The sequence below is a fragment of the Tenrec ecaudatus genome, chromosome 16 (genome assembly GCF_050624435.1).
Source record: "Tenrec ecaudatus isolate mTenEca1 chromosome 16, mTenEca1.hap1, whole genome shotgun sequence".
Lineage (NCBI taxonomy): Eukaryota > Metazoa > Chordata > Mammalia > Afrosoricida > Tenrecidae > Tenrec > Tenrec ecaudatus.
Window position 1 is genome coordinate 69,340,520 of NC_134545.1, and position 27,166 is coordinate 69,367,685.

Genomic DNA, 27,166 nt, shown 5'->3' on the forward strand with positions numbered 1-27,166 from the left:
TTTCTTCAGAATATATATATATACATATATTTAATCTTGACTTTAAGCAGATATGTCTGATTATATCATAACTAAACAAATTTTTCTGTTATGTATTCCTTAAGATAATTTAAAACAATCAGAGCAAAGACGAAGGATCAAGGAACATAGAAAGGACACTAATAAAGCCAAAGACCAGATGGCTACATTTAATAAACGCGTAGCAAGTTATTAAAGCTAGCAAAAAAGAGAAACACTCGCACATATGCAGCTCCTACATTAAATAACCAAAATCAAACACGGTGTTCCTCTGGAAGAGCTCTAAGGATTACTGCAGCAGAATCGCCAAGTTTGCTTATTTTTCTAATGGACATCTCGGCCCTCCAGCTGTTGCTTCTCTGTCCCAGAAGTCTGGTTTTTAATAAATTCTTCCACATTAAAGTTCACTACTTGGGAAAGCTGGCTATTACAAAGGGATACACAACATCATTTTATTTTATTCCCAAATACATTCAGTCGTCTAGTGAAAGAGACTCAGCCTAGAAATGACTAAAAATTCTCATGATCCTATGTGTCAGTGTTTGCTGATTTCTTCTTGAACAGACTGTCAAAAACAAGATCTGGATGCAAGGTCTGGAAAAACAGGTGGTTTAATTTTCTCAAGGATGTATGGCTTGACAAAAGATAGAGTTGTTATGCGTATCAAATGTGCTTGCTTAACAATGAGATAATTAACCCAGGGTTGTTTCTGCAGGAACATAAGGGATATGTTGTTGTTGTTATTATTATTTGAATTTTTTGAATTTTATTACCTTGTTATCTGCATTGTCTTCAAACCATGCTGGCATGAATTACGGCACAAGTTCATCTGAACAGCCTTGAGTTGAATCGAGTTCGTGGAGTCACCCCCCTCCACAAAGTCTGAAGGACTGGCAGTCAATGACGGACGGGTAAGAGGACTGAATTCAGATGCATCAACCTAAGACAGGACACTGTTTTTAAATAACAGTAGACCCAATGACGGGTAAGATCATCAGAACCTCTCCTAACCTAAGACAGACGCAGTCCCGCTTTGCTCATTTATAATAAATAAAAAAGGGGGAGATGAAGGGGCCATAGGCTGGTCCAGGTATTTCGTGGTGGGTGACCAATTAATTCCCTGTGCCTCTGTTTACCTTGTAACTAAAAGCATTGTGAGATAACTCAGTTCTTTATGATCTTGCAGCTAAAAACAGTGGGAGATAACTCAGTTTTTAAGACCTCTTTAAGATTCTTTTGAACCTTGCATGTCCTTGTGCTTATCTTAGAATATAGTGCTGTTATTATTCAAGTGTTTAGAAAGTGTGCCTAGTTAAGTACCATCTGCATAGATAAGAGGTTCAGAATGTTTTTAAAGCAACTTCTTTGATGTTTCTTTTGTAACCATTCCCTTGTAAGAAGAGTATAAAAACCAAGCTTTGAATATACTCTGGACTTCAGTCCATCAGACTATTGTCCTCCCAATCCCATGCTTTGTTTATGTCTCTCTCTCTTCCTTTCATCCGCACGCCTCATTTCAGATGCATCTTGATGCAAGATAGCTGGTCACCCACAATTAACAACCTGAGATGTGAAGAGGACACAGTCTTGCTTGGTGAAAGCCAAGAGTGCTAGAAGCACTTACTAATGAAGGTCAAAGATTGTGGCTTCAGTAGGTATGAGAACTCAGTGAAGAGAAAGTCACAGTCCTCCCAATTGGACAAATAGACAACACAATGATAAATGGATTAAAGAGTGAAATGTCACTGAACTTGCAATCAATGCTCATAGAAGTAGCAGGCAAGAAATCAAAGGTTGCATTGCACTGTATAAAACTGTTGCACGTCACTTCTTTAAAGTGTGAATAGCTAAGATGTCGCTTTGAGGAATGAGGTGCCCCTGGCTGAAGTCATGGTATTTTCAATTGCCTCAAATGCTTGTAAAAATGGGACTGGGGAAAAGGAAGATCAGGCAAGTGATCATGAATTATGATGTTATCAAAGAAATTCAAAAGTACACTGATTTCCATAAGAACAAGCAAACGTCTTGGCGTTAGAGGAAGCTCAGCCAGAATGTTTCTTGGAAGTGGGGATGGTTGATGCACACTGCAGTGGGTCACATGTTGGGCTGCAAAACACGAGGTCAGCAGTTAAAAACCACCAGCCCCTCTATAGGAGAAAGATGAGGCTCTCCACTCCTGTAAGAGTTACACACTACCATCAGTTGATGCAGACTTATAGCACCCCTAGAGGACCGTGCAGGACCGCCCCTACGAGTTTCTGAGACTAACTTTATAAGGGAATAGGAGCCCTGTCTTTCTCCCACAGAGTGGCTGCTGGAGTTGAAAGGTCAACATTGCAGATCGCAGGCCAACTCATAACCGCTGTGCCACCAGGGACCTTTGTGAAAGAGCTACAGTGTGGGAAGTTCCACATGGTCCTGCAGCATCGCTATGAGTCAGAATCAATGCCACGACAGTGAGGCTTTGGGTTGATGTACATGTCAGGTGAGACCAATCCCTGGAGAAGGACATCTACTTGGCAAATTAGAAAATCACTGTAAAAAAAAAAAGGATATTCACAAGGAGATGAATTGGCACAGTAGTTGCAACAATAGGCTCAAGCATAACAACAATATTGAGAATGCTGTGGGACTAGCTAGTCTTCCATTCTGTTGTGCATGCTGCTCCTAGGAGTCTGAGCCAACTAGAGAACACCGACTGAAGGGGCTTTCTAATCTGGTGCAGCGTCAGTCACGAAAACAAACTGGGAAAATCCTACCCTGCCCCATAGGGTCTTTATGAGTCGGCATTGACTCAATGGCAGTTAGTTTGCTTTTGTTTTTAACATAACATAATTGTGTGATCACCTTCCTCACATAATGGCTGAAGACGAAAGTGTGCATAAGCAAGTGTGGTGAAGAAGGCGGATGGTGCCCGGCTACTGAGAGATATAGCGTCTGGGGACTTAAAGGCTTGAAAGCAAACAAGCGGCCATCTAGCCCAGAAGGAACCGAGCCCACACGGAAGCAGCACACCAACATAGGTGACCATGAAGGACAGAGGAGACCAGGTCTCCAACATCAAAGGTGGGGTGGTTGTGAGAATCACATCACCATGAAAGAGGGGGAGTGCATGATGGGGACCCAATGCCCACCTGTAGAGAGCTGAACACCCCTTCCAGAGGGGTAGGGAGTAGGAGATGGGCCACACAGGGTTCAGTGTAACAACAATGAAACTCAAAACCTTCCTCTAGTTCCTGAACGCTTCCTCCCCTCCCAATCATCATGACCCCAATCCTACCTTGCCTTGCGGACCTGGTTGTACCAGAGGATGTACAGCGGTGCAGTGGGGATCTGGAGGCACAGGGAATCTAGGACAGACGAACCCTTCAACACCAGTGGTGGGAGAGGCGACACCAGGAGGGAAGGGCATGTAGAAAGGGAGAACCGATCTCGGAGATCTATGTGTAACCTCCTCTCTGGGAGATTGTCAAGGGGGAGGCGGGTGAGGGGAGACGCTGGGGAGTGTAAGATAAGATATAATAATTATTTATAAACTATCAAGGGACCAGGGGTGGGATTGGGGAGGGAGGGGGATGGGAGAAAAAAAAGGGAAACCGAGCTGATTCCAGGAACCCAAGTGGAAGGTGAATTATGAGAGTGACGAGTGCAACGAATGTATAAGGGTGCTTTGCTCATTTGATGTATGCACAGATTGTGATAAGAGCCTTATGAGCCCCAATAAAAAGATTTAAAAAAAAAAAAAGAAAGAAAATGATTAGGGCAAAGAATGTACGGATGTGCTTTATACAATTGATGTATGTATATGTATATGTGTGGATTGTGATAAGAGTTGTATGAGCCCCTAATAAAATGTAAAAAAATAAATAAATTAATTAATTTTAAAAAACATAACATAATAAGTTAATGTTTTATGTAAAATCTGAACTAATCATTATTTTAATAACATTTTTAACTTGATAAATTTCTATAATTTTAATGCTGTGAGTTATTTATTTCTCTATCAACATAAGAGTGAAAAGAGCAGAGAAAACAAGAAGAAATATCTATATTCACATATTTTGCAATAAGTAACTTTATAACTGTGTAGAGAAGAGGCTGCAGATGTCACTGAGAATAGATATTTCTATACAAGGGGAAAAAATAAATAGAATACATGTCCAAAATAGTTTGAGTAACTGTAGCCACAAGAGTTCAAACCAGTTGTTCTAAAGTTTAAAATGAAAAAGGCTTGCTCTTAGAAAATAGGAAATCGGGTTTGGAATAATAAAGAGATTTAATGAGAAGAGGGTATCTCCCTCCCTTCTAGAATCCTGCAGAATTTAATAATCTTACAATAGTTGACATGCCTCCAATAAATGCTTGTTCTGTAAGTATCAGGCTTTAAATATATTATCTGGAAGGAGAGACTTTAAATAAAAACTATTATGCCTTAAAGGCTTGTTCTGGTTCTCTTTTTTAAAATCATTTTATTTTAATCATTTTATAGTGCAACTCTTATCACAATCCTTACATACATCCTTTGTGTCAAGCACATTTGTACATTCGTTGCCCTCATCACTCTCAAAATATTTGCTTTCTACTTGAGCCCTTGGTATCTGATCCTCATTTATCTCCTTGCCTCCTCCACCCTCCCTTCCTCAAGAACCCTTGATTATTTATAAATTATTATTTTTTCATGTCTTAAACTGACCGATGGCTCCCTTCACCCACTTTTCTGTTGTCTGTCCCCCAGGGAGGGGGTTATATGTAGATCGTTGTGATCGGTTCCCTCTTTCTCGCCCACCTTCCTCATCCCCTCCTGGTATCATTGTTATTCTCATTGTTGGTCCTAAAGGGTTTCTGTCCTGGATTCCCTGTTTTTCCAGCTCTTATCTGTACCAATGCATATCCTCAGGTCTAGTCGGATTTGTAAGGTAGAATTGGGATCATTATAGTTGGCTGGGGGGGGAGCAAGCATTTAGGAACTAGAGAAAAGTTGTATGTTTCATCGGTGTTACACTGCACCCTGACTGCCTTGTCTCCTCCCAGTGACCCTTCTGTAAGGGGATGTCCAGTTGCCTACAGATGGGCTTTGGGTCTCCACTCCACATTCCCCCTCATTCACAATGTTATGATATTTTGTTCTTTGATGCCACATACCTGATCCTATCAACACCTCATGATCAGACAGGCTGGTGAACTTCTTCCACGTGGGCTTTGTTAGCTTCTCAGCTAGATGGCCATTTGTTTATGTTCAAGCCTTTAAGACCCCAGATGCTATATATTTTGATAGCTAGGCACCATATGCATTCTTCACCACATTTGCTTCTGTACCCATTATGTCTTCAGTGATTGTGTCTGGAAGGTGAGCATCATGGAATGCCAGTTTAGTAGAACAAAGTGCTCTTGCATTGAGGGAGTACTTGATTAGTGGCCCAATGTCCATCTGCTGCTACCTTAATACTAAACCTATAAATATATGCACACAGATCTATTCTAAACAGACTACCACATACATCTTGCTGTTCAGCAAACATATATGATATTGTATGTACAAGTAGGGGAGGGTCCCTTTAGGTACAGTGAATTGATCATTCGGTGACTACCCAAAAGATTGATGGTGAGGGTGATGGTTAATGATTATGTCAACAAGACACTCATGAGTAAAGGTAAGGATGGAGCCAGACCTGTCAATTGGGTTGCAGCCTGATGACACTGTATGGCTTTTTGTATAAGAAAGAGACCAAGCAGAGTTGAATCCTCCGTGGGCCTTCACCTTCTGCTAGATCTGATCTTGTGGCTGATTCCTCAGTCTCCTGATGCATCACCAGCCTCAGTAGACTACAAACACTGAATTCATTTGACCAATTTCAGATACATTTACCCCTGTATCTACCAGCCAGTGACCCCAATGCCTCTGTTTTGTCATCTGATTCCTATTCCTCAGCTTCCATGAGTTAGGAAATGCCTGCCTTAACCTGAACTGGACTTAACTACTTCTGCACCTGTGTAAGCCATTGCTCAATATAAATCCCTTTCTATGTAAAACACAAGGGTCACTGGTTTTGTTTCTCTAGAAAATCAAACCTAACACAGTGGGTTGGAACCTACCAGCAGCTCCAAGGGAGAAATATGAGGCAGTCTGCTTCCCTAAAGGTTTACAGCCACGGCGATGCTATGGCACAGTTGTGCTTATTCCAGTACAGTCAATGAGTGTTAGGCAGGGTTCTCTAGAGAAACAAAACCAGGACGCTTATGAATACACACTCACACACATATACATATATATTACATATAAAGAGATATATAGAGATACAAAAGGATAGGTTTATATAGCAAGAAGGAATATAACAGGTCAATAGTCCACACAGCAGTACAGAGGGCCTAGTTCAACTCATTTTGTGGAATAGTTAATATACTGAAGGTCCTTCAACTCACAAAGGCTGCTGGCCCAAGATCAAGGAAGCAGACAGCAGAATCTGCCTTCAGGCAGAAGTCAGCCAGGAGGCATCAGATAGCAGGGTGGGGCAGTAGGACAGGAGCTTATAGAAGCAGGCCCTGATGGGGTCTTTAAAGCCTAGCGATGCACGCACACCTACAAGATCCACAGCAGCATGATGAAGCAGGTCTCAAAGGAGCCTCACTGCAAGGTGACATGATCCATGGGTTGGCTTGGCACACAGGAAGTGCAGCACATGGTTGAGGCAAAAGACTAGGTCAAGATGCAGCTGCTGGTTTGATCACCAAGGAGAAAGAGAGAAGGAGACTGGCCTCAGAAAGCATTTACCTTGGTCGCCCTCCAATTGGCTGAGACCGGATAGAACTCCACCCGCGTGTTTCTATGGATGCCTAGTTGGCACTCAATCATTTTCAGATCTACACAAGTCATATGCAAGAAAAGTATAGTGTTTTATTATTGATTTCATTTATCGCGTGAATATGGTAATGGGGTACCATATTAACCAGATCTACATATTTTGGGGTGATTCAAAAATTATCACATAGCTTCCCTATTGCAAGTGATTTACAAACTTTAATGGAAAATAAAAGATACCTTTTAAAATTTATTTTTAAAATAAGATGGAAAGTTTTAGAAAAGCAGCAAAAAAAGAATAACAGATATCTAATTCATTATAAACTCAAAAGTGTCCTGCATTGATTATAAGAAGAAACGTCATCCATCCAATGAAATAATTCCCGACTACTTTTGGCAATTATTCTTCTCATAGCAATCTTTTAGGGCATGAGCGCCAAGTCAGGCCTTGGTCTTAAAGCTCATCAAGGGCAAATGCTTTAGAAGCAAGAATGCGACAAAATCTAAAAACAGGCCATAATTCTTTCCCCATTGCACGTCCCCATATCACTATTTTATTTGTTTTGGGATTGGCACATCTAAGTGTACACAGCAGGCAAGACAATAGGGTCATCCTTCCCAGCAATGCTATGGCTGAGAAAGAAGCTTTTAACTCAGCCTCATAAACAAGTTCTCAGAAATGAAGCTGGAGGTGAGTTGTGTTTGTGATAACATCAATCTAAAATAATTGGGTATAATTGGATGGTTTCATGGTGAAACAATCTAATATTTAGGTATAAAATAATCTATTCATGACATTCTATATAATATAGTATTGCATATGATTTAAAAAACAATATTTGCCTAACTTGTCTTGATACAGGACAAAAATTTTTCACAAAATTATCTTGTTTTTCTTGAAGATTCTGCAACTTAAACAAATATTCCCTGAGAGAAATCATATATTTAGTTACTGTCAACCATGCTCATCTTAGCTGAAATTTGTCATAATAATTAACCCACAGCCAGCAGTCCTGAGGTGACATGACATAAGATCGGTAAATTTTGGAGCAAGGTACAAATTTTCTGGATGGCAGGATCCTTCTGTTCCTGAAATCATGGCTGTGGAGTTCTGGGATAAATTATAAAAGACAGGGAAACAGAGGTCATTTGCTTTCCCCATGCGATGTGAGTCAGACCGTGTTTCAGAGAGAAGAGATGCGTTTTACAGAGCTATAAGTTCCAAAATTTGCAACATCTGCCCACCCACCATGGATGGACCCAGATCTGTTATGTAGAAGAGGCAGGATCCTGACAAGGTCTGCCATGCTCCCGCCACTGCCCAAAGATCTACTCAAAGCTGGTGCTTTAGAAAACATCCCACATCTCCCCCTGTTTTAGATCAGACTTAAATCAGAAAATGCAAAAATTCATATCCAGGGTATCACACATTTCCAAACCAAGGACTATCATAGACCTCACCACTAACAAATTGATCTTGATCTGCTCAGAAATTCATGTGCATTGAATTTCTATCTTGTGCTAGACATTCCGCTCTTGCAAATATATGAGCACATCTGTCGGTGAAATAATCAAAGACATTGTGGGATGTTCTACTACTTGCGAATAAGAAGAGTGAGGGCGAGACACAAGGAATTATTTAGATAAGGTTACATAAATGGGAGCCAACCAGCAGATCTGCTCCACGTAAGTACAGCAATTCCTGTAATTTATTTTGAGTGGCACATTTTTTTTGCCACAAACATAATTCAACAATCTTTAAATGTGTTGGATTTCAAATAATTCATAGGTTTTGGAAAAATCTGTTAGCATTCCCAAGACAATTATTTCTTGTTGCTTGGTTCTACTTGCATCTAAACATTCACAGCCTCCAGGATCTATATTTCTTTAAGTCACTGAATGGCCAGGGCCAGCAGTAAAGAAAAAGGATTGCCTCTTCCCAATCCAGCTCAACAGCATTCAGCTGAGTCAACAGACACAAATGTATTCTGGCTGCATTTAAAACATTCGACCCCAAACTAGGGGAGGGGGTAAGGGGGGGGGCCTTGGTACACAAGAAGTCAAATAGGCTGCATGACTATTTCTTCACACATGGCCTGTGGAATTATCTAGGTTCATGTCTTCAAGAAAACACAGTCCTTATGAGTTGACAGACTCACCTGAGGCACAAGTGAACTCTTTACACACTGCAACAAACACAGTGTAAATCCTCTGTATGAGGAATGGCATACTGTAGTGAAATGAAATCACTTGGTATGGCTCTTTGATCCATGTGCTTGTCATTCCCACCAAAAGATTGGGTGGGCTTATGATATTACAATGTGTGAAACACTAATAGAGTGGATGGGTAAGTTTGGGCATTCCACAAAAGAGAGAATCCTCTGACCATCAAGAAAGGAGAATGTGCGACAGACATTCCAGTCTGAGGTGGGAGCAGCAGCAGGAATACTAGAAACCATAGCACAACGACCATGAAGTAAAGCAGGGGCCAAGCCCTAAGATCGTGAAGTACAGCAGAGATTCCAGCGTGAAGACCATGAGACAGAGCAACGAAAAGATTGTGAGACAGAGAACGTGGCCAAGGCCAAGGGATCGCTTGTTTCAGAGGCTGAAAAGCAGACAGGGAACTACCTGTCAACATGGCTGAGAAGAAGCATTGCAGGGAAAAAAGAACTGCATCCTTAACGTTGTCATCCGTTGTGGTTAGATGCTGTCGACTGAGTTCTGACTCACAATGTCCCAACAGAACGTACAGCAGAACGAAACAGCCCCGGTCCTCACACTGTCCTTATGTTAGAGCTCAACATCAGCGCCACTGTGGTGCAGGCTGTCCTATGCCAGGGATTGGTCCCTTCGCAGGACATGTCCAAAGTGTGTGAGACAAAGCATCCCATGCATCTGAGGAGCGTTCTGGCTGTAATGCGGGAAACTGAGGACTGGGCAAAGAGTGCAGGCACACACATTCTCTCCGCTCATAATTAAGAGTCTGGGAGACTGAGACTCTGGGGAGGGGAGTCCTTCACACTCATGTGTTGAAGATGAATCCCAGTCATATTCGCTAACTTAAAGTTACTCAAGCACAATGTCCCCCATAACAATGCCAAATCTGAGATGTTGCTTGCAAGCACGTGGTTCGTACTATTTGCTTTGAGGTCATCTGCTTAAAGGTCATCTGCCTGAAGGTTGTCTGCCACCAGACCACCCTACCCTGAGTGCAGCCAACTCCCTTCTGACGAGGCTCATGGATGACTCCCCTGGAGAAGAGCTCCAGGACATTTAATGTCCAGCCAGCTCAGACACAACCAGTGAAGCCACTGTCAACTCTAGAACCTGCCCATCTTGTCACATAGGAACTGTCACATGTATGCCCCTAGCATGCATGTATGTGTATGATGTGACTTGCGTGCCCCAAGATTGTATAAGCTTGTGAAAGAGTACACACACACACACACACACACACACACACGCGCGCGCTCCAGATTTCCTGGAAGAGGTGAGCATTTGCATGCTTGGTCTGATGTTTCTTTAATTTCCCTTCAATTACGTATTTGGTTATGAAGGCTGGTCCCCTACACTTCTGCCAAGACAGATTTGCTTGTTCTTTTGGCAGTCCGTGATATTTTCAGTATTCTTCATCAGCACCATAATTCAACTGTATTAAATCACATATGGTCCTTTTTATTCAATGTCCAACTCTCACATTCATGGGACGTGATTGAAGATACCACAGCCAGGGTCAGGCACACCTTAGTTCTCAAAGTAACATCCTTGTTTTCCAGCATTTTAAAGAGGTCTTGTGCAGCAGATTTACCCAATACAATGTGTTGTTGGGTCTCTTGACTGATGCTACCGTAAGAATCAGTTGGGATTCAAGAGACATGTAATCATTGACCATGTCAATGTTTCCTCTATTTATCCTGGTAACTATTTTGGTTTTCTTTACATTTAGTTGTCATTCATACTGAAAGCTAAAATCCATGATCTGGAGTATCTCAGGTGGTTAGGAATCCTTCCTTCAATGCTGATAGCACATACGTCTGTATTTAATCCTGCTTCTTTGAATAAGTATGATGAGAGGTTACAACCCTGACACCCATCTTACTTGATTTTAAACCATGTAGTATTCCTGTATTCTGTCGGCACAAGTGCCACTTTGATCCCTGTACAGGGCCCACGTGAGAGTAATTAAGTGCTCTGACATTCTCGTTCTTCTCAAGGCCATCCCCATGTTTTTATGGTGTACACAGTGGAATGCCTTTGCAGACTGAATTAAACACAAGCAAACACCTTTCCGATACGCTCTACTTTCAGCCAACATCCATCTGACATCAGGAATCATTTATCTTGGGCCACATCCTCTTCTGAACCCTTCTTAATCCATTGGATGCTCCTCGTCAACAACCGTTGCAATGGTTGCTAGACGATCTTCAGCAAAACTTCACTTACAATCAGTGTAATTGCTGATATTGTTTTATAATCCGGGCATTCTGTTGGGTCACCTTTCTTTGAACTGGGTACAAATACAGATCTCTTCTAGTCAGTTGAAAAAGTAGCTGTCCGCTTTCCCCCAGATCCTGGATGCTTCCTCCCCCCAACTACCATGATCCAAATTCTACCTTCCAGGACTGGATAGGGCAGAGGTTGTACACTGGTGCAAATGGGAGCTGGAGGCACAGGGAATCCAGGGTGGATGATACCTTCAGGACCAGGGGTGTGAGGGGCGATACTGGGAGAGTAGAGGGTGAGTGGGTTGGAAAGGGGGAACCGATTGCAAGGATCCACATGTGACCTCCTGCCTGGGAGATGGACAGCAGAGAAGGGGGGAAGGGAGACTCCAGATAGGGCAAGATATGACAAAATAACAATCTATAAATTATCAAGGGCTCATGAGGGAGCGGGGAGCAGGGAGGGAGGGGAAAAAAAGAGGACCTGATGCAAAGGGCTTAAGTGGCGAGCAAATGCTTTGAAAATGATTAGGGCAAAGAATGTACAGATGTGCTTTATACAATTGATGTATGTATATGCATGGATTGTGGTAAGAGTTGTATGAGCCCCTAATAAAATGTAAACAAAAAAAAACATGAAACAAAAAAAGAAAGAAAGAAAAAGTAGCTGTCCTTCCAATTTCTTGGCCTAGACAACTGTGCGATTCCAGTGCTTCATCAGCTTGTTGAAATATTTCAGTTAGTAGTTGGTCAATTCCCGGGGCCTTATTTTCACTAATGCCTTCAGCTCAGCTTGGACTGCTTCCCTCATGACCATTGATACTCTCGGTCATATACGACCTATTGAAGTGTTTCCTTGTGGTAGACTGGCTGTATTCCCTCCTCCCTATCCCCCACCACACACACACACACACACACACACACACCTTTTTTTTTTTGATGCTTCCTTCATTGTTCAATATTTTTCTCCTTGGATCTAAGAGCAAATTTCAGAGTCTCTTCTGACATCAACTTTGCTGTTTTCTTCCTTCTTGTCTTTTTAATGACCTCTTATTTTTCATGTTTGATGTTGTGATGTCATCACATAGCTCACTAGTGTTCCGTGAGTTAAATCTGCTCTTGAGCTGTTCTATACATTCAGGTAGGACCATAATTTGACTCATGGCCTAGTTTTAATCTTCTTCTGTTTCACTCTCCCTTACATAAGAGCAATTAGTGGTCTGTGTCACAATCAAACCCTTAGCTCCTTTTAACTGCTGAGACTGAGCTTCTCCATTGCCTCTTCACATAGGTGTAACCAAGATGAATTATGTGCATTCCATCTGGAGAAGTACATGTCTGTAGTCACCATATGTGTTGTTCAACAAGCATTTATGATCAAGTTGCTGTTCTGAAAATTTTATCATGTGATCTTCAGCTTCATTTCGACCACCACTGAATTCCCACTGCCAGTGATTTTCAATGCATCTTGATTGTACATTGGGTTCATTTCAGACTGAATACATTGCTAGAATTCATCGATGTAGGCATCACTAGTTTTTGTACTTACTGCAACAATTTAAGCTATAGTTCAGTTTCCTTGTATTCCTTCAAAATATTAGTGAAGCATTGAGCATTGTACTTCAAGATAAATCTTGACTTATCCTTTTAAAAAAAAAATTATTGATTGATTTTTGAATTGCTCTTTTTAACGATGGAGGCAACACTGTTCCTCTTGAATCTGCCATTCGCAACATAGTAGATCATATAATTTTCTGATTGAAAATGGCCAACATCATCCCATTTCTGCTCACTCTCACCTAGGATATCAAGCATTATGTGTTCCCTTTTGTTTTTGATAACTTCCATTTTTTTCTAGATTCACACTTCATACCTTGCAACTTCCAGTTATTCGTATATCTTTCCAGCTTTTTCTTTTCGTTTTGAGTCCTGCCCCATCATCAAATGAAAACCCTGAAGCTTTATCTTGGAAGCTTGTATTGCAGCCAGGCCATTATGTTGAGAAGGCAGCTCTTCCTCAGGCATATTTTGAGAGCCTTCCAACTTTAGGGCCTCATTTTTAAAAACATTTTATTAGGGGCTCATACAACTCTTATCACAATCCATACATATACATACATCAATTGTAGAAAGCTCATCTATACATTCTTTGCCCTAATCATTTTCAAAGCATTTGCTCGCCACTTAAGCCCTTTGCATCAGGTCCTCTTTTTTTTCCCCTCCCTCCCTGCTCCCCCCTCCCTCATGAGCCCTTGATAATTTATAGATTGTTATTTTGTCATATCTTGTAGGGCCTCATTTTCTGGCACTGTCTCGGCCAAGGTTCTGCTGCTGTTCGTCTGGTTTGCAGTGGCTCATTCCTCTACAGGGGACAGCCTATGTCTTCTTCACAGTCTATTCTTAGGCTGGAAGTTCTGCTGAAACGAGTTAACACTGGGTGACCCTGCTGGTGTTTGAAATACCAGTGACCTAGCTTCCAGCAGCACACAAGCCACCCCAGTATGACAAAATCCTACCCTTTCTAATCAGCCCCACAGTCACGAGTGCTTTCTATGTGTGGCCATTGCAGTGGGTGCTGAATCCAGCAGAGAATAAGAGTGCTCTCAGGGGGATGCTTGCAGTCAGAAGGGGTTAAAGGTGGATGGAGAATGGAAGCATGTCTGACATTTACAAAATGACCCTGGGCCTTGGGCCGATGTGGAGTTAAATCCTCCCTTTTATAGACAGAGGATGTCAAGGCAAAATGTAATGTCCCACTCACACTGTCTCTCATTGGATAAACCACATTACCATGTTATTCTATGCTGTTTGGGTTTGCTTTATAATTCCCTAAACCCAACAGGGAAGAATTTGATCAGATGACTTTGCTATCTAGAGCTGTTGCAACACAAGTGAGTGGCTTTCCCAAACAAATGCACTGACTCGGTTTAGCAGGTGCTTGTTGTGGGGTGTGCAGAGGTCATTAGATCCCAGAAATAAGGGCCCCGACAGAATAGGGCTGTCTCACGGGGGTTCCCATGCTGCATCATCTTTACAGACACAAACCTCGAAGCCCTTCTCCAGTGCAGCTGCCAGGCAAGCTCCAGCCACCGCCCTGCCAGTGCGCAGGTAATCACCAACATCTCTTCCCACTCTGGCTGCGTGTCCAAGAAGGGTAGAAATCAATCGATGTGGCCTAGAGCTGAAAGTGACTTTCTCTCAACAGGAAGACGAAAAAATTATATGGAAGCAGAATACCAACAATCCTTTTTTTAACCTTTTACTGAAATGAGCTAAACACCCGCATTTTGTCAGCCCACACAAGAGAGCTCTCCTTTCTGCAGCCCACGGTGGCCTCTCCCTAGCCTCCCCAGAGGAAGCTCCTCTGTAGAGGCAGTGATAGAACAAATCACGCGCAACAGATCTGCTCTCCAACTCACAACATTTCAGTCTCAGGAAGCTCCTTTGAAAAAATCTCAAAGCCGACATGAAATTAACGAGGCCTCAGGATTATTTTTTCCAAGTTAGTAGCTCTTTTCACATCTTGTTTTAGAAAATGCCCCTACCTGGTAAAGCCAAGATAGAAGACCATATAGACCATAGAAAGCGGGCTAACGTGGAGACCAACCTAGACCAGGGATGAAGGTGGAGGGAGGCGGAACTTCCAGAGGCTGGGTGGGCTGGGTGGCTGTCACTCACAGGACCCAGGTCTTAGGAGGACCTGTCTATCATAATGGAAGGCTCTCAGACCGTTTTAGATCTTTTCCATTTTCCACAAGAGAGCCCATGTTCTCATTTCGCACTGCCCAGAGGAATCTCCTTGCGCCCTCCACCTTCCACAGGAAACAGTATAAAAAGTAGAAGAACAGACACAGAGAGTCTGTGACCCTCTGACCATCCTGACCCCACACAGTTCTCCCTGCCTCCTGCAAGGGGGCCGCCAGCCAGGAAGGCTGCGCTCAGGCCCTGCCCACAGGTCCCTGCTGAGGGGAGGCCAGTGGCTAGCCTTGGCCACCTGAGTGCGTGCTAGACCAGGTGGCCCTGAGGACCCCTTGGGGTAGAAAATGCCAGGAGGGGCACAGACGGGTCCCGAGAATTCCCTCCCCCAATGCGGACAAATCTCAACTCCTCATCAAAGTGCTGATCCATCAACCCGCCCTTTGCACCTCCGCTCTCAAATCGCTCTCCTTGAACCGCTTCACACACCTTTATTTAATTTTTGTGTGTGTGTGCAAATGGTCAGTCTCAAAAAGAATTTTATTTATCATTATTCTTGGTCCTGGGGGTGCTCTGGGATAAGCATTGGACTGACAGGCACGTGGTGAGAGGTTCCCACCCATCAGCTGCTCAGTGGGAGGAGGATGGGCTGACTGTTGCCTGGGAGATTGACCCCTGGGAGTGGAGCTGCTGAGCTGGGATCCTCTGGGAGGCCTTGGGGCGGAATCTTCCCGCAGCCATCAGCGCCCTTCCTTCAGGGCAGCTCGGTGGCTTCGGATGCTCTAGTCTTCCAGTTACTAACCGACACCCCAAAGCAATCGACAAGAGTCAATTCCCGCTCATAGGGACCTCATACAGCAGTGCTTCTCAACCTGGGGGTCTCGACCCCTTTGGGGAGTCAATGACTCTTTCACAGGGGTCACCTAAGACCATCGGATAACATATTTCCCCGATGGTCTTAGGAACCGAGACACAGCTCCTCTGTCCGTCTCTAGGCGGGTCGGCCCACAGGCAGATCCACCCACGTAAGAGTACCCGGTGTGAAGACTGGGACCCAGCTACACCATGCTTCAAGACAACATTTCATGGATTTTTCATTAGAAAGAAATAGTTCACAATATATAATGACATATTGTTTTCGTGATTCATCACTACGCTTTAATTATGTTCCATTTGTAACAATGAACATACATGCTGCCTATCAAATAGTTTCATGACGATTCCTAACAGTAGCAGACTGACAGTGGTTGGGGCACCACGGCAGGAGGGCGGTATGAAAGGACGCGGCATGAGGAAGGTGGACAACCACTGCCATACAGCTTTTCTGATGCTGTCTGTTTCCGGGAGACAGAGACCCCCCTCTTTGTGCGGTAGAGAGAGCAGCTGACCTTAGTTAACAGGTCCACTTTCATCTCCACCCCGCTCCGGTCCTCAGGGCGACCATTGGCGCCACTCAGAGAACTCTTCCCCCTTTGAGGTGGGCGCTTCTCTCCCCTCCCTCCATCCCTTTGGGTATGAATCCCCCCACATTTATGGGCCTTGGCGATGCTGCATTCTGGAACAGTCAATATTTCAATCTATTCCTCTGAGCAAAAGAAGTACCTTCAAAAATTTCCTGTTTCAGAGAAGCTACAATCTGTCCCCTTAATAAAACAAAGAAGAAGGAGGGGGAAAAAAGAACAGGAAATTCTGTCGATTTTAGTCCAGGCTGCCAAAAGAAGTTTCAATCTGCAGAAACTGCAAGATCTTTGCCCCTGAAGAATTTACCACCGCTGGTAGAGACTTGCACGGTCCCACATTGCCATCTGGTGGCCGTAAGCTGAAACCAGCGCATCCTTGTCCTTGTTCCGTTTTATCAATTCTTGTTGGTTGAGACTCACAAGGACCCTTAAGGATGGAGGAGGACTCCCCCAGAGGTTTTCTTAGGCTGTAGTTCTGATGGGAACAGATTGATACATCTATTTTATCCACACGGTAGTGTCTAGCCTTTCTGTCAGAAGCCAAGTGTTCACTCAAAAACAAACACGGGCACTGCCATGGGGTCCCTCCCAACTCTGAACAGTCCTGGAGGGGGACTGTGACACCGCAAATCTTAACAGAAACAGGAAGTTTCCTCTTTGTCTCTCGGTTCAGCTGGTGGATTCAAACTTCTAACCTTGTAGTTAGCAGCACTGTGCCACCGAAGCTTCATATTATGCCACGGAGGCACCTTAATCCCTTTTGGGGTACCTTTGTTTAGCTGCAAACGGTATACAGGACAGACTTGTACACTCTCTCTCAAATCAGCTGTTCTCTCTGAGGGGCTTCTGTATTACTGACTTTCTTTGTTACCAAGCACGATGTCCTTTTTTTCCCAGGGAACAAGTCAGTGATAGAGAGTGGCACACACTTACCAGTCTGGTTAGGTTCTAAAGGTCAGATTGTTGTGTGCACCTGGGACCAAGTGCAAGTGGGGGCTGTGCTCTGTCTGCAGTGCCAGTATCTCCCTGGTCATCCCCCTGCTGGGTGCTGCAGGCAGACCTCATTCATGATGCACATGGCAGGGCAGGTTCCCATTCCACACCGTACCTTCCACAGCATCATGGGGGCCACGGGGGCTTAGGGGAATGGTGGTGGTGGTCAGAATTCCTGGCTGTCAACCTTCTTCTGCTATCAACCCTCGATGGGAGCTCCCCTCCTCATTCACCCACTGCGTCTAGATCCCTGCCTTGGACTGGGACTGTTCTGCCCCCCCCCCCCCCCACCCTGCCACAGCCCCTCACAGCTCCCTTCCTCCTCCTCTCCTCCCTACCTGACCTCCCTGGCACTTTCTCACTCTCATCTTGCCTCCCCTCCCTGTCAGTGACCTCACCTCAAGTCACCATCACCCCAGTCCTATGACCCAAAGGTCACAGGCAGTTGACAGGAGATATCCATAGCCAGTCAGCCCCAGCCCCTTGCATGGCTCAGTTTCACCAGGGCCTGTGGTAGATACTTCATTGGAGTTGTCCCCGGGGGGAACTGAGCCCAGCTGTGTCCCAACGTAGGACCTAGACCACTGAAGGTGTTGCCTGAGTATTTTTCCAAAGTTGTCCTAAATGTGAAATGTCAAATTGCCAATTTGTAGTAAGAGCATATATTTTAAATTTGTCTGAGTTTGTTCCATGAGAACATACTACCTAGTTAAAAACGTATATTGAAAATTTACAAAGAAGAATTGGCTACCTAGGAAAACATATCAACAATACCCCGATGCTTACATGAGAGGGGTGATAGCAATGCATAGAATAAGAACTAAGGTTCACTGAGAGCTTCTTATAAGCCTGGCACTGTTTTAAAGTATTTTACATCCATTATCTAGTTTCTCCTTACAAATAAACAGATGAGGGAGAAATTTTCACTTTCCACCAATTAAAAATGAGGCATAAGAGGTTTTAGTAGCTCAAAATGTTCCCAGATAGTAAGTGTTAAAACTTACGTTTGGATCCAGACAGCCTGGCTCCCTATATGTATGTTTTGAGTGTGTGTGTGTATATGCACACATCACACACATGTAACATAAGACACACCTCTGTACGTTCACCATTGGAGGTCTCTCCAGGGAACTGCTCTGTTCCCCCAAGTTCCCACCCTGTGGCCCAAGGAGTGGCTACCATTCACAACCTAATGATTTCCACGGCATTCATTCTATGCATGAAAGTCATTTTACAGAAGAGAGAAGAATAGAAATTAAAGAATTGAAAAAATAAAATAAAATCCCAAGTACCTGAATATCCTGAAACCACTGACTCGTCCCCTACCCAAATTGAATGTCAGGATCCCATAGCAAATAAAAAATCAGTGAATCTTTTCCCTGGCTCTTCTAAGAATCTTTACATATTTTGCCCCTGCCAAATAAATTATGGAATGTATGAGGGTGATGCTCAGCCAGGGCTGCTGAACAGAGAAATTGGATGCAACTGGGTGGAAGAGTGTACCGCTGAGAACTCCAGCGAAAGGTAGCATCACTCACAGTGTGGAGGATTCTGCTGCAAAAACATTACTATGACACATATACTGGGAAGCCAGACTGTCAGAATCTCCAGGGAGAGGCTATTTTATAACCCTTGTGAAACTCCTGTATGTTATTGGGTCAATTGCTCCCTAGTGTAATGAGGTTGGCTCAACCCAAACTGACCTTGGCTGGTTGAAACTCAAGACCTTCAGGTTTGTGGGAAAATCCCATTATCTTTTGTTCTGTTTCCCCATCGCCGCTTTTGAAACCTCCATGTATTGTGCTATTAAGATCCACTTTCAAGGGGGAACCGATCAGAATGATTGACACACAGCCCCCCACTCCCCATGGCGATGAATAACAGACACGTGGGTAAAAGGGAGAACAGTAATCAATATAAGATATGAAAACAATAATTTATCATTTCATGAGGTGGGGGAGGGAGAGAGGGGAAATGAGGAGCTCAAATAGAAAGTAAATGTTTAGAAAATGATGATGGCATCATATGTACAACTATGCTTGATACAATTGATTTATAGAATATTATAAGAACTGTAAAAGCCCCAATAAAATGATTTTTAATCAATTTTCTAGAAATCACTTTATTAAACTGACTTTTAGTCACTCTTTGTGAACTAAATAATCATCCGAACTTAAATTTAATCGGAAACACAAGCAGAACTGAGAGGCAAAATGTATGTCACAAATAAGTGAAGTGATCTACCTTGAAGTGAACACTAATTCTACAGATTTATCAGGGAATGATTGAAATCTTGAATGCTGTAATTTATCATCAGCTACAGCAAACATGAGCCCCTTGGAAATATTTGTGATTTATTATTGCCCAGTTTTCTCACAAGTCAAGAACATTCAAAGTGCACACATTAGTGACAAACATCCAGAATCCAATATGTTTGTTTGTTTTTTATTTCCCCCTCCCCCCTCTAATCCAATATGTTTTTCTAAAGCAATGCATCATTCTAATTTTTAGGTGCAACCTAAAATATAAATTATTTTAATTACCTTGCTAGTAATCTGTTAACTGTGTTCAGAAAAATAATTAAAATTCATAAGATCTGCTTAACAAAAGTACACAGAATAATGTAAATTAGAATTCTACTGATAAGTCTTGATAATATAACAAATCATGGGAGAAGCCATGAGCTCAAATCCCAAAAAGGTTTTGAAGGATGATTTCAATACATTTATTTGGAGTGTTGAGTTTGGATATCCTTGGTTTTCAGTTACTACTACTCATTTGTTTAAGTATCAATTACAGCCAGTTTAGCTTTGATATTATGAATTCAGACTTAGAAATTTTTGTAATAATATACAATCTAAATTGACACTATTTTAGTTTATACTTTTCCAACAACGAATCAAAAGAAAACCAAATCGGTTAGTAGAAGTAAGTTTTGACTCAGGACAAAACCATGTGTTACAGATCTTACTGCTCCCCAGGATGTTCTTGGATGTACCCTCAATGGAAGCTGATTGCCAGGCCTTTCTTCTTCAGTGCTGTAGGGTGGGTTAAAATGACCAACCGTTAGGTTAGTAGTCCAAAGCAAATGTTTGCTCCACCCAGGGACCTTTCCTGAAAGCAAAGTTTACATAAGGGACACCTGGTGGCACAATAGTTAAGCACTAGGCTGCTCACTTGCCTGACACTTGGATACCCCAGTCACTCAAAGGAGGCACAGACTCAGTAATTTACTCCCCAAAAGACTGGATTTACACCCATAAAGATGACAACCTTGAAAGCCACATGGGGCTGTGCTACTCTCTCCACAGTCACAATCAACTCAGGGGCACAGCACGTCAACAGTAATCACCTGATTGAACCCATTGCTGTTGAGTTCATTCTCATTCAGAGTGACCCTATAGGACAGATACAAACTGCCCCATAGGGTTCTCAAGGCAATACATAGTTACAGGAGCAGACCACCATATCGTTTTCCTGTGAAGTATTTGGAGGGTGCAAACCACCAACCAAGCCATGGCTAAACAGAACCTAGAAACCCTTACAGAGCCAGACAAGAATCAGTTCCTTAATAAAACACCATTGACCTCCTTCAAGGACATGCATCATGCCGCAGTGGCTCCAGTGCTCCCTGGCCTCATGCAGGCCACATTCCAAGTCGAAGGTACTTGTACAGTGGAAATAGCAAGCAGTTTTTCCTATAGATCATGAATCAGCACACAGTGGTGGGTTGTCATGAGATCTGATGAAGCCTGAAGAATCCTTCTCTCAGCCACATAAGTAGATTTTATCTGAAAATTGTCTCTGCAGGACTCATTTCCCACCATTACCTCCAATCCTAGCCATTCATTGAAAATCTCAACCCATTTGATGATCTTTTCTATGTTCATGAAAGCCAGAACTCCTGACTGGCTCCCATCTCTACACAGTAGGTTTCCTCTATCCTCTGATAACCTCCCACCTCACTACTTAACAGATTAATCACTATGCTGGATGCATCCCAGTTCTTCTGACCTGACTGTGAAGACAGAAATGAGAAGGGGGACAAAGAAAAGCTTAGAGTCCAGGAACTCACGGAATATTCTTAACACACTGGAATGGAAAGACCATCTGCTGTCACTTAAGAGCGGGTGAGAAAAAAAAATGGTTCTGTATGAGCAATGAACAATTTTGCAAGATTATAGATATATGTACTTTATCAAAAGATAGGGCAATTCTTTGGGGGTTTCTTTCATGGTTGAGATATATTTTACACAAGTTTGGCATTTCAGGTGCCCTGGTGTCACCGTGGTTAAGAACTTGATTTGAAATGCTGGTGGTGCTAGCTCAGCAGCCAACCATGGGAAAGATGAGGCTCTACAGCTGTGGAAACCTCATGGCGCAGCTCGACACTCTCTTCCTGGTTGTCAGCAAGTGGATTCCAACTCATAGCGACCCCGTAACACAGAGTTAAACTGTCCCTTTGGTTTTCCAAAACTTTACATCTTTAAGAGAGGAGACAGCATCACATTTCCCCCTTGAAAGAGATGATGAGTCCAAACAATGGACCTCGAAGTTAGCTGGCAGCTCCGTGACCAGTCTACGATGCCACCAGATGTCTGTATACTGTAGCAAGCACTTGGACTCCACTCAACTGAAATGGATAATTGTTTATTTTGAGAATGGGACGGGCACATCAAACTGATACGTCACATATTCTCAAGAATACTGAACAGATAATGGAAGTAATAGTGTATAGTCTCTGGGCATTAAGAAAAACAATAATAAAGCAATTAACTGAAAGCCTGGGAAGTGGCTGCAGGTGTCAAATTGCTTTCACCTCTGGAGCACCTCGTCTACTGAACAGTCTCTAGAGGAAATTTCAAACTAACTGTTAGTAATATTGGCGACTACTTGGCAAGTCTGACATGTTGCTTAAATATTCGGTAACTTTCCTATGACTCAACGGAAGAGTCAGTCAATGCCGCCATGTTACTCTTTTATTAATGCCTCATAGCTTTCATCAGTCATTTCAGATTTTTCTATTGATTGTCAATAAATTCAGAGTATAATAGAATAATTGAATCAGATGTAATTACAAAGGTATGATAAGTTCTCACAGAACACTGAAACCTCAAAAGCTAGAGGCAAATGCATCATTCACAGGTACTCGGGCATGGACTTTGCTCTTTCTCCCTGACAAATGAGAAGATAGCCAGGTTGATGCATTTTTCAAGGACCAGGAACGCTAATAAACAATCCTCTAAACTGAACCCCATGGAGAAGTCCTTTTGAAAAAGAGACAAAAAACCTGGAGGATAAATGGGCAATGATGTGGCAATAATTGGGTTTCCCAGTCTGACGGGCCCAGCATGGAAGGGTGCCATCAGTCATGCTCAGACTTGCTAGTGGTCTCCTGGTTAGTTGGTGTGGCATAAGCGCATGCCAGATGCAATCTCAGGACAGACCTGGCATCTTCCCCGGTGTCTGCTTCCACAACTACTCACTGATATATACTCAGCTCTTCCAAGATCCACAAAAACCAGTTCAGTAACAAAAGAACCTCTCTCCTGAGTTAATAAATCATCACACTACTGTAATCAGGGGCATAATTGATGAGCTTATCAAGGAGGGAATCTTCTCTTAAATAACATATGCCAGTCTATCCCATTGTGAAAAGTCTTAAGCTGTATAAAAGACCTATGTGTAGTTCTTTTCTCTTCCTCTCAGAATTTCAATAAAGACCAACCATTTCTGACATGTTTGATAGCTTTCCAAACATACCTTCCTAATTCAGCTATTCAACATGCACCTGGGGCAGTGTGCAAACGAAGATAGGTTTATGTTTTTAGAAATGAAAACTCAATTAGCAAGGTAATATTTCAGATTACATGGCCTGCTCCCAACCTTCTCTCCATGCCAAAAACAGTTGTGACCGCTGTTAAATCACATAATCTTACCAGATCTGTATAAGCAGAGTCTTCAGACCAAAAGATCTAGTCCTATAATGCTGAGCATGATGTTCTTGTAACATTTTATTAAATGTATATATTAATACATTTATTGTATTAATATATTAATTCAATATATATATTGATAACTATGAAACAAAAGAATAAAATAAAATAAATGTTTTCCTGAAATTAAAAATTCAGCCACTACAGGGCTAGATAGTAACTCTAAGGAGACAATACATTGGATTGACTTCAGGAGAGCCTTACTTACCAGACTTAATTGTCTTTCCATTACCATTTGGGGAAGAGATTATACTTACTCTCCCAAAATACTCTTAACACCCTACAAGCTAAGAAAGCTTTGTGGCACTTGTAGAACCATGAATGTGAAAGCAGACAAAGTGATAGTGGAATTGTTAAGATACTGGCTGGCAAACAAATATTAGAAAGGATAGCATTACCTTTTTTGACTGGTTCAAACACACCACTGCCTCATTTGGAGAAAGACAGATGTCCTGTACCAGCTTGTGATAGGTAGGTTTATTGTGCCAACCTGGCCAATGGGGACATGTGGAATTAATAAGGTCACAGTTTGATTGAAGAGCAGAGAAATAAGTGGCTCGGCAAGGCCCGCCCCCTCTCTCTTACTTGTTGGTGATCAGACCACCAAGCAGCTGCATTAGCTAGTTCTCTGACTCAATTTGTGAGCTACACTACCTGTGGGACAACCAACTTGTGGAACTTGAGGTTCCTTTGAGGCCTGCTGTGCCATGCTGTTGGGTATGTGCCACTTGTACTTGAGACTGGTGGATCCTGTCCTCTTGCATTGCTTGAGTTCAGTATCCCATTCAGGCCAGCTTCACTAAGCTCCTGGGCTGCTGACTGTTGGTGACCTGCCCTGCTGTTTGCTGCCTGTAGTGGGACTGCTTGCATTGCCCTATGTAAAACGTAGCTGTCTGCTTCCTTGACCATGGGCCTAGCACCCCTTGTGAGTTGAAGGACTTCCAGTATGTTAACTGTTCCACAAAAGTGAGTTGAACTGAGCTCTCTGTACTGCTGTGTAGACTAATTAGCTATTATAGTCCATATTCCTTTATGCTGTATATATCTATCCATATCTATGGATAGATATATATTTGTGGACAGATATACATAAATATATATATGCATAATCATAAGTATCCTGGTCTTGTTTCTCTAGAGAACCCCATCTAACACAACATTCAAAGATATATTTGCAGCTGAAGTGAATAAACATATATAAATGTCCTCTCTCAAGTCTGTAATTTGTGTGTGTGTGTGTGTGTGTGTGTCAGAAAGAGCTTTATATACAAGGGTGATTTAAGATTGAAAAAACATCCTAACCCAGTCAAGATCAAGTCCATAAGTCTGATATTAGCCCATATACCTGATACCAATCTACAAATTCCTCTTCAGACTCACGCAATAGCAGTGAATACAGGAAGATCACAGGCCAGTGATTGGAAAGTCTTATGGATCCAGTGGTAGTGGAAGAATCTCAGCACTGGCAGGGGTCTCCACGTGGCTCCTTTAGCTCCAGGGCTCTAGCATAGCTCCATGTCTCTTGTAAACAAGCATGTCTGCAGGGAATGTGTCTGTGTCCTGCCTCCAGCAAGATATTTATCTCCTTAGTGCTTCCAAATGAGGTCCTCAAGCTGCAACCTGATTGACAGGCTCAACTCTACCCCATTCACTGTTCAATCTCAAATTGAAAACTGATTATGTAACTAACACATAGCTGTATCCTTGAAAATCCAATATAGGGTCGGTATAAGTTGACTTGATAGCAGTGGGTTCCTTTTTAGGGTATTTTACAGTCCTTGGCTTCACTGTCACTGGTTACTGCCTCCTATGTACAATTTTTAAGATGAGTTTCTGTTGATACCCACTAATGGCAAGCTTCTGCATGTCAGAGTAGAACTGTGTTCTATGGAGTTTTCAATGGCCGACTCTTCTGAAATAAATCACCAGGTCTTTCTCCCAGGGCACCTCAGGAGGGACTCCAGCCTCCAACTCCTCAGTTAGTAGCCATGTGTGAGCCATGTGCACTACCCAGGGACTCACTCTTTAATACTGTAAATGTGTGACTCATGAGAGTGTGTTAAATGTTCTTGATGATTTTCTCATAACATTGTAAGATGTTATAAAAATAACATGTATTTAACATTCTCAGCTTTGAAGTTAATGGATATTTTAAAAGGAGCTAAAAGCTATGAGTTCTGAGCTGGTCTCCAGTAACTTAACTGGCCCCAAACTTGCAGAAAATTCTTGGCCTGAATCTGCTTCTGTAGTGAGAATACTATATATAAAATATAAACATAGAAGAATTTTTTTGGAATTATAAACCCATGAATATATGTATCTAAATCAACTAAGTCCACATGGAAGAAGTGCACCAGCCTGTGTGATACAAGGATTGTAAATTATAAAATCCAAACCCAAAAGAGGGAACAATATCAGAGCTTAACTTCCAAATACCCTGTTTGTTATGGGATGACAGTAGACACCCCAAATAGTTTGCAGTGTTCCCACATGGGCTGAGCCTCCAATAAACCATCTCTGACTGTAGTGGAAGGATGTTAATAGCCTTGCTATCAGACAGAAAGCATTGTAACGTTGACTATGGCAGTTAAAATAAAATACCGCATCATTTGATCTCCTCTTGGACCAATTTTAAATGTATTTCAGTTTCTAGTTAAAAGCAAACAAACCAAAGGAAAAACACATTTGTTTGTAGGTAAAAATAATAATAGTAAAGTTCAGTGGTGTCAATGGATTGATGTTACACAATTTGTTAACTCATGGTGTCAACACACACACACACGCTCCTCCCATACTAAACTATACAGAACTATAATGCAGGGACTTAGTAATTTCCATACAAGATTATAATCTCTATAATTCCCACCAAGTAGCCTTTTTCTAATAGTCCTGGTATGAAACTATGAAGAAGGCACCAATAGATTTCAGCTATGAGGGATTGTTGATGGAATTAATTTTCATTACCATCCTGCTGTGCATACAATGAAGGATCTCAATAGAGGAAGAGGGGACCCCACTACCAGCAAGAAAGAAGGGCCTGAAGGGGGTCCTTTGCACCCCAAGATCCCTATACATTGGACCTCCTTAACCCAGGAGATGCCTTTGACACCACAGGTACACCAGGCCAATGGCAGCAGCCTCCAAGCCAGAGCATGAGACTCCGTGGTGGTTTCCTAGCCTGCACAACCAAGGAAACCTGAGTGCACTGGGGTAGGAGGCTGGCTTGTGGAGTTGAGTGATTCTGGCCATTTAATTTGAGAGCTAGATTTCCTGACCCACAGGGTTAAAGGGAGTGTCAGGAACAGATGCTTATGAGGAGTAGCAAGTCCTTTGAGCATTTATTGGCAGCTTTAAAATAGTGTTGTAATATTGCATGAGCAGGGCAGAAGCCAGCGGGCCGTGGCTGAGAAGTCAAAGACCAAATGGATGCCTGCCCGAGAGCAGGATTGAGAAAAGGCTATCCTGTCTCAGCAATTATTTCTTGTGCTTTTGCAGCCTGCAATTTCCTTAGCAAATCCCGTAACTGTGTGTATTGTCTATGGATTCTGTATGATCATTGCAATAAAGTGTTGCAATATAGAGACCCAGCTGCAAAGTAGAGACTAATGTAGGATAGACAGTGGTGTCCATTGGGTAGAAAGGTCAGAGGGTAGACACTCTGACCTCAGCTTACTAGAAATCTGCCCTGGATGGAGTTTGATTTTCCACCCCATTGTATAGTTAGAGGAGGTCAGACCCCATCCCACCTCATTTCTTTCTTTT